Source organism: Chinchilla lanigera, unplaced genomic scaffold, assembly GCF_000276665.1.
Source record: "Chinchilla lanigera isolate Chin_1 unplaced genomic scaffold, ChiLan1.0 scaffold00004, whole genome shotgun sequence".
In the NCBI taxonomy this organism is placed as follows: Eukaryota; Metazoa; Chordata; class Mammalia; order Rodentia; family Chinchillidae; genus Chinchilla; species Chinchilla lanigera.
Window position 1 is genome coordinate 33,743,179 of NW_004955405.1, and position 9,559 is coordinate 33,752,737.

General features: G+C 40.8%; 1 pseudogene; it reads left to right on the plus strand.

Annotated features, from left to right (window-relative positions):
• Window positions 1-7,925: 7,925 nt before the first annotated feature.
• LOC106149718 lies at window positions 7,926-8,388 on the plus strand (annotated as a pseudogene).
• Window positions 8,389-9,559: the final 1,171 nt, after the last annotated feature.

The window sequence follows — 9,559 nt, forward strand, 5'->3', positions numbered from 1 at the left end:
TCTAGTAGGAAATCTCAGTTGCAATTACAAAAGCAAGAATGACAACATGTAACCTTTAAGCCCTGCATGAAAACAAGGCTGTGTAATAGAAAGTAGACACCAAATCACTTTTTCTCAGTCTTAGAGGGACCTAGGGTTCCTTTCATCTGTTTCATCATCTGTCAGAGACTGATGAAGACTGAAATAAATGAAATTCAGTGATGACATTCTGCTGCACTTAGGGCTGGAAGTAGCTTTTATTTTATTTTTTGTAAAAAAGAACAGATGAAAAGAATTCCCAGATGAGACCGACTAGCAGTTGGGTTCCCTGGAGACATACACTGCTATTCTTTGGAATCAGAAAAATAGACCAGAATTAATTTTGTCTACGCATAGTACTTTTTATTGATGGGCCTCTTAAACTTTACTAAACACTTAAAATACACTCTTATCCACTTCACAGCATCCATAAAGCAGGTTTCTGGTTCTGTTTGCTTGCTTCTGTCTTCATTTGACCCAAGATCATCATCATGTTCTTGTCAGGGCAATGCCATATGCGACACACATACCTTGAAGGACAGGTTTATTTTGGCTCCAGATTATAGTCTATGGTTGGCAGGTGCCAGGGCAGAAAAGCACTGCAACGGAATGCAGTGAAGAAAAACCTGCTCACATCACAGTGTCCAGGAAGAGGGACAGAAGTGAGGATGAGGGGAGGGAGCTAAACCCTTGCAGGCCATCCCCCAAGTGATTCCCCTGTCCCATCCAGACCCCACCTTCTAACAGCAGGTTAGCTATGAGCCCCATAGCCCAATCACCTTCCAAAAGCTCCACAGATGAGTACATGAAGCTCATGGAGAATATCAGCTCTAAACCAAAACACTTTGGTAAACTAAAGCCTAATGCCCTGCCCGAGGTCACACTACAATAAGTGTCTAACCCATTTCTGTGCAGTGTTCCATCTGGTAGGCAACTGGCTTTACAGACACCTTGGTGATATGGAGGAAACAATGGAGTTTGAAAAGTTAAATAGAATAGATTAAAATTCCTTGCCCCGACTCAACAGCATTGCGCTGCTTCCCCGCAACCTACTGTTCCAGAGGGAAGGGCAAGGAGCACATTTCCCAGCATCCCTTGCTAGTGTTTTCAGGTTTCTAAGAGTTTCCGAGTGCAAGATAGAGAGACTGGTGAGATTTTATTGTTTCTGGGTAAGAAAATGCAGAGGTGCAGCTTCAGTGAATCCATGGTTTGCAGCAACCTCCAGCTGGTTCATGTCTTTGGCTCGCACTTTGCAATATCCTAAGCATTACTGATCAGTTCTAGCGGGTTCTGGTGGTTCCTGCAACTTTCTGATTCTATCAAAGCTAATGATGGACCCAAGAATGAGTAGATGTTTTACTCATCTTTGAAACTTTAACTTTTCCCACAGCATTCTCAACTTCTACAGACCTTAAATTAAATTCTTTCCTGTTTGAAATACCTTCAGTTGCTTACCATTTTCTGAAAAGCACTGATTGATAAGTTCTCTTTCCCCACTAAAATGAAAGAAAGATCAGAAAAGATGCTTATATCTTCAAGTACAAGAAAGCAAAGGAGAGATCAACAGTTCTTTTGGTTCTTATCATTCACATAAGTAAATGGAAACTGACCTATCAAAAAGTAAAAAGCAGAAACTCAATGTTTGTCAGGGGAAAATGCTGATGAGTAACCTCATTCATCTTATGCTGCAGATTTCTGGATGGACTGAGGACTGGAGACATCAGGCAGTCTTGAAGTCAATACAATAGGATGGGCTAAAAATAAGTGAATTTATTGGGAGTGTAGTTTAAGGATTGGCAAAATTTTCTGTAAATGACCATGTCTTTACATCAAACTGTCAAAAGCTGGGTGGCTTATAAATGACAGAAATCAATTTCTCACAGGGCCCAGGGGCCAGAAAGTCCACGATCAAGGCTCTGGCATATTCACTGTCTGATGATGGTCATCTCTGTGTAACCTCACATGTTGGAAAAGAGGAAATGGGACCTTTCTGGGGCCTCCTGCAAAAGGCCCCAATCCTATTCACAAAGGCTCTGTTTTCTCAGCATGAGCACCTCCTACAGGCCTTGTCTCCTAGCATCACATCGGTGTTTCAATTTCAACATGAAATTTGGGGAAACACAAACATTTAGACTGTAAGATGGTAAATATTTTAAGTATTTGCATCATACCAGCTCTATAACAACTCTTCAAATCTGTTTTTGCAATATGAAAGCAACCATAAGTAACACTTAAAATAATGGGATCCAGAAAAGCTCCAGTAAAGCTGCATTTATAAAACAAAAGCATGTCACACTAATCCTACAGGCCATAGTTTACTGACCTCGGTTTGGGTCATGAGGACCTTCAACTAGAGTGCATGGATCTCCCCATCCAGGACAACACAGGAATTTTATTGACTGAAAAGTTTGAAATAAGGAGATTCGACAGCTGCAGATACCAGACAGAGGTAGGGAGTGATTATAGGGTGAAAAATTCTACTGAAAATAGAGAAAATACAAGGAAATCCTACAAACTGAGCCACAAGGACCATAGAGATCTGACATGCATGTTTTTTGGAAATATGGGGGTAAATAACAAAATAAAGAAAAATTAACAGCAATTGTCCCAGAGAAATAAAAATCATAAGTGTAATGCCCTATCCTTTGGTAGGTATCACAGTACAGTAATAATTCAGCTTTAAAAATGTTTTATTTGGAAAAAGTTAGGATTAAATTAAGAAAAACAGCAGTAGAGGAATTTAAGATGTTGCATGTGTGTTTAATGAAACCACATAGTCAGCAGTGCAGTTACAACTATCTTTATTTTCCAGGTGAAGAGGTTGAAAAGTAAAACCCTGAAGTTGAATGACATAGGCAATGCTATTGCCTTGGCGAAGGTAAATATATTGGGTTAGGTTGTAAAAGCAGAAGGAATGATTAGTAAATTAGTAGGACGTATTGGTAAAAATCCACAACTACAGAGAACACTGTGGAGTGATTAAATATCCATGACCACCAATGTGAGCCAAGAGCATTCTTGGACACCAACCATTCCAGCTGGGTTGAAGATATTGGCTAAGGTGGAGCGATGCTGGCTTCACTCCTAGTTGCCCCAGCTAGGAGTATCCTCCTCATGCTAAGGATATAAAGAGAAATTCAAATTGAATAAAAAATAATTAGATGCAGAGTAACTGGTGCTTTAGTCAGTTCTACCTTGGGGTATTACAATAGAATTACAGGGTTGAGGCATATACGCAGTAGAAAAAGGATAAGATCAGGAGGCTATAGGTCTGGGGTATAAATAAACATGAGCTGGTTATTACTGACTGGCTCCATCTCTTTCTATCATTGCAGTAGGTGTATGTTGGTGGCTCTTCAATGCTTTACCTGTTTTACCAGGAGACATCCCTTCAAAGAAGGGAACTGGAAGACAAGGTTCAAAATTTGCTGTCAATGACTTTGAAGACTGGCTTGGATTATTAGAAAGTATCACAACTGCCTTTTGCAATTACTCTATTTCTTGATACCACCAGGAAGCATAAAATCTGTGCAAGTCTGTACACATGGGAGGAAGAGAGCTCTCATGAGAGACTGGGCTTTTGCAACAAAAGATAAATTCTTAGATATCACACCTACCTCTCACCTGCTAATGATGTTACATGACTTCCTGAAGGCCTCACTTCCCCTTCTGTTAAAAAAAAGTATTTGGGGATTGCGATAGTTAATTTTATGTGTCAGCTTGGGCCATTAGCTCCCCTGCATTTGGTTAAACATAATTCTGGGTGTTTCTGGGACAGTGTTCTCAGATGAGATTAACACTTGATTTGGTAAATTGAGTCCATTTTCCTCTGCAATGTGGGTGAGCCTCATTACCCCATGCAGTCTGTTGAAAGCCTCAGTGGAGCAAAATGGGTGAGAAAGGGAGAATTTTTTCTCCCTCTGCTTGGTATTCTTCCAGCTGGGACCCTGGTCCTCTTCTGAGTCATCAATTGTTAATTATCCTTTAAGGACAAAAAGAAAGTCATAGATAGCAATATGAACTTTGCAAGTGGATAGAAACTACTCCCTCGCTATCGCTGGATTTTGGAATCCTTATCTAGCCTCAAGTCTTCTCTGTTTCCTCCCTACTGAGTGGAGTCAATACACATTACTCAGAGTTTTCTGAGCATAAAGTGTGATAACATGGATAATGTCTCATTCGGTGGATGGGAGAGTTACAATCAGAGGTCAACGGACTGCCCAAAACAACTTCATTGCTTAGTGCGGATGGGATCCTGATCCAAGCCCCTGAGCAGTCATCCCAGCATCACAATTTAAAACACTCTTGTGATTAGCATCATCCTGTGGGATCATGAAGGGTCTCTGGTACTGCTTAAACTAAATACGTGCTTTTCTATGTGACCTGCTTTAACTGCACTATTTTAATGAAGAAAGCAAACCTTCACTTGGGATGAACAGGTCCTGCCTTTCCTCTCCTAGCCACTGAAATAACGTTATCTCCCAAGGAGAGCCAGCTATCTTACATCTTGGGCTCTTTTGAGTAATTTAATTAAAACTCTGAATGACTGATGCCCAACCTCTGAGAGATGAGGATGACGTTGTAGGTATACTAGGTCGAAGTCTCTATGGAATACAATGGCTGTGATAACATAAACCATTGAGTACTGGACATCCAAGATCATTATTCACAATTGCTCAAAATGATTTTTCAGAATGGCAGTGACATAAAAGTGGAATTACATTGTGTAATAAAAGATAAATTTATTTTTTATAAAATAGGTACAAAAACATAAGAAAAGATAAAAACCATTTAACATGTTTCCAACCTTTAAAGCACTCACCTACTGATAGGAGAAATGCCAAGGGGATTTGAACAGTCAACACTAGAATAGTGATCCAACTACCTTTCATTGCAGCAGGGTAAACACATTGCATAATACATATTATTTTATGAATAATATAAATCCATCCTTTACATTGTGGTATACATTGGGCACACCTCTACTCAATATCCTCATTTATCTGAATGAAACATGGGTATTTATTTTCAAGTAGGAATTGCCTTTCAAGGCTGAATATCCCAAGAAATCTGATTTTCCACAAGACAGTGACAAACAAAGACAATTTTTGGATAAACCCCAAATCTGTAATCTTGTTCAGAATACTACACATTTCCTGGAATGTAGGACATAGTTTATCACAGCTCTGTGTGCTTATCCTGAATGTGCACTTGATATTCTGGTCCAATTTAGGGTAGATGAGAACACAGTTCTGCTGTCTCACTGCTGATTACAAGAGTTCCCCTGTGCCTCACCTAGGTGGGCTTTGAAAACTAAGGGAGCATTTTAACTGGTTTTTATCTTTGCTCATGTCTTTGTATTTACTTGATAAATTACAAATTCACCTTATTTGTTAAAATAAAGCATTTAGATTTGTGCTTAACTTCTTGTGGGGAATGGAGGAAGCAATGCACAGGGCCCTGGGAACCCTCCTCCTACACAACGACCGCAGGCACTCTTACATTTACTCACTGATGCACACATATGTGCATATATGCACACACACACACACACCCGTACATACAATTCAGTATTGGATTTTAAGATATTTGTGTCCCTTGGTACTGGGCAAAGCTAAAGTATGATTGACTTTGGTAAAGGGATAAAAATAGTGTCAGAAGTATGTTTAGGGTGTGCATTAATCTGTTTTGCATTACTACAACAAAACACTTGACACTGGGTAACATAGAAGAACACAGGTCTGCTTAGCTCACAGTTTTGGAGGACGAATGTTGAAAATCAGACAGCCCACCCTTCAGCCATTAAAAGGCCTCACACCTCACCAGGTCCATCATAGCATGTGATGGCAACATGAGAGAGACAGCAATCACGGCAAAAGAAAAGAAGATGGAGAGTGACTCAGGAACGAGGTTCATTCTTTCATAACAACTCTCTTGAAAGAATTAACCAGAGTCCCACAAAAGTAGCATCAGCTCCTTCCCAGGACAGCACTCTCAGTACCCTAATTACCTTCCCCTAGGTTTCACCTCTTGGAGGTCCCACCATTTCCCACCACCTCACCACACTGAGGACCAAGCTTCCAGCCTGTGAACCATTAAAGGCTAACTCAAACATATCCAACGGGTGTGGAGAGAAGGAAGGAGGAGCTATCAGGGAATCAGGCTTTTGCAACTCAAGGACCAGTTCTTGGGTATCTCATCTGCCTTTCATGGGCTGATGAGAGTGAACAAGTTTCTTAAAGGTTCAGTTTTTAAAACATATTTAAAGGAGAGGTGGGGGATGTAACTCAGGGGCAGAGCATTGCTCTATCATACATGAAGCTGTAGGGTTGATTCTCAGCACCACAAAAAAGTAAAGAATATTTACAAGACGGTGATGATTAATTTTACACATCAGTTTGACTGGGCCATTGGATGCCAGGTGTTCAGTTAAACATTAGCCCTACAGTGCAAAAAGAAGATTCCTGGGAAGGTGACAATATGCACTTTCATGGTTCAGCTTTGGAAGAGTCCATTAAAAATCTTAGATGATAGGAAGGTACCAGAAAGGAAGGGAGAGAGATAAAAAGGGAAAGAAATAAAAAGGGATGGAAGGAGAGGGGGAGGGAAATTGGACAGAAAAAAGAGAAAGAGGGAAGAAGGGAGTAGAGAAAGTGAAAAAAGCAAGCAGAGATAATCAGGGATAGTCAACAAATTCATATGATCTCCTCCGCCACCAGGCAGGAAACTAGAAACAAGACACACAGACACATCTAAGCCCTGTTTCTGACCTTGAAGGTTCACAGAATAGAAAGGGCGCCTTATCTCTGCAGAGGGTGCATGGACCATTTGGTAAGGACACTGGGGACACTCAGGAAGGGCTTCAAAGCAGAGGCGATACCTATGGCAGCAGTGACGTCAGCAGGCTAAGAGATGTACTGTATTTTTAGACGTCTTAGTGCCTATGAGTCCAAGCTGGCAGCCTGACTAATTCATCATTTGAAACTCCTTTTGCAGCTGGAATTGTTGAACAGGTACAGATGATCATCTGCTTGAGGTGAGCCACGGGGGAAGAAAAAGGAGTACTGCACAGGGCCTGTACTCTGCAAGGACTCAGAGACAAGGGCAGGAAGAGTTCACAGACCAAGGAGAGGGGCCAAGAGGAAGCAAGCAGGTGCCAGGGCCAAGCATGAAACAGCCCGTGCCACTGGGAGGCCTGTTTTGGGGGTTCAAATGGCATCAAGAACCGGAAGTGGCAGCTGAACCAAGTAAGGGGAGCGAACATCTGGCTTGCTGTTCACACACACAGGCCTTCCCAACCCTGGGGACTGCTGCAAACTTACATAGAGAGGATTTCCTTCTTGACCTTTCTTTTTGTTTTCCCAGCATTACCATTTTGTGAGTGTACATTGTTATTTTTGTCTACTTGATTCTGTTTTTGCTTAGTCCCTGGCAAAAAATGTAGACATGCTCCAAGAAAATCCTTGGAACCCAGCCAGCTTCTGATTAGGGTAGCAAAGAGAATTGCACATATTTTAAAAGATATTTCTTATTGCTTATAATTTCCGTTCATGGAGTTTTTCTATTTTTAAAAATCTATTTTGGCAGCTATTCTTACCTACTAATGCATTTTGTCATAAAGAGTGCTGTTGCCTCTGTAGCTGTCCTTTCCCTGGCCCTCGGTTTGCTTTCCTTCTATGACAAGGTATTGAACGCTTGCCTCTTGAGAACAGCGAGGAAAGAAGGAACACGAAGTAGTCTTTTCAGGGACTTCTTCAGCTCCTTCTAGGTCTGTATTCATGAGCTGTCATTCACAGATATTTATTGGGGGTCGACATTGTGTCAGCTACAGTTGGAGGCACTGGGGATAGAACAGAAAGAGGGAAGACCCACATACAAATCCTGAGCTTATGGTCTAGTTGGGAGAGATGCATGAAGATCAGAGAGTGAGTTCTTCCCTTTTGCAGCTGTCACTGGAGACAGTGGCCAAAATAAAGTGCAATCCTTTTGTGACTTTAGACTGAAGCAAGAACCATAAAAGGCATTTCAGTGCACCTTTCCACATTCGCAGGATAATAATGTCTTCCCCTCTTTCCAAAGAGCTGAGCTAGAAATACAGTGTTCACTCTATGCCCGTCTGAAAGGAGGATGAAGTTCAGGTTGTGTGAGGACACTATAAAGGTCAGCAGATTGGCAAACTGGTCCAGGAAGAAATATGTCATTTACACTCAATGGGCGCAGTGGGAAAAGGCAAACGACCCAACTGTCCATGTGGGTGTTCACCCCGGCAGAGTGGTCATCACCAGGCTAAAACTGGACAACGACTGTGAAAAGATCCTGAAACGGAAAGTGAAGTCTCACCAAATAGGAAAGGAAAAGGGTAAATACAAGGAAAAAGCAAGAAGATGCAAAAATAAAGTCCTCTTCTGTGCAACTTTGAATAAAAACTGCTAAAATGAAAAAAATCAGAGAGTGAATTAAGTACAGTTATGCGTTGCACAGTGATTAGACTGCGCATGCAATGATCACACCATAAGATATTGCCCAGTGACACAACGCTATGACATTCACCCTGCAGTGAAATTACCTGATGATACATTCACAGAGATCAACATTAATGAGCCCATGTGTGTCTGTGTTACAGCACATGCCAGCAGTTCATTCCCTCTTATGGACAACGCTCTGCCACACAAGTGTATGTATCACTTCTTTATTCAATAGTTGATAGATATTTGAGTTATTTTTACTTTTTAACTATTGTGATTAGTACTGTAATGTACACGGCTATAAATGTACCTGCTTAAATTGTTGTTTACAATTCCTTGGGTTATATAACTAGGAGTTGGGTTGCTGAATTGTATGACAGTCCCATGTTTAGCTTTTTGAGCTATTACCAACTGTTTTCCACAGTGATTTCATCAATATACGCTTCCTCCAAAAATATAGTAGTGCATAAGGTACCGGTTTTTCCCAGCCTCACCAAAACTTGGTGCTTTCTTATTTTTAAAACTATTTACATGAGTATGAAATGGTATGTTATTGTGATTTTGATTTGTATTTGCTTAATGATTTAATGGATGTTGAAGACATTCTCCTGTGTTTTGGGGCCATTTGTACATCTTCTCTGGAGCTGGGCATGGAGGTACATGTCTGCCATCCCAATACTTGGGGAGGCTGAGGCGGGAAGATAACAAGTTCAAGGCTACCCTGGACAATTTAGTAACTTAGTAAGACCTTGTTTTAAAACAACAACAAAAAATTAAAAGAAGGCTTAATCCCTAATAGCAGAAAAAAAAACAATTGTATATCTTCTTTGGAGAAATATACACTCAAATTTATATTCTATATTCCTTCCTAATAACAGAACACAGGTTAGAGAAGTTAAAGTAATAATCTCATTCTCATCACTAATTTTCCATTAGTCTGTTTTTAGTTCCTATAATGAATTCCTTGGGACAAGCTTTTTCAGACGTTAATTTGGCTCTGACCCTGGGGTGTAAGGCTGAGGGGCTGCATCTAGTGATATTCTTGTTGACGGAGTCCTGAGGTGGAACAGGGCATC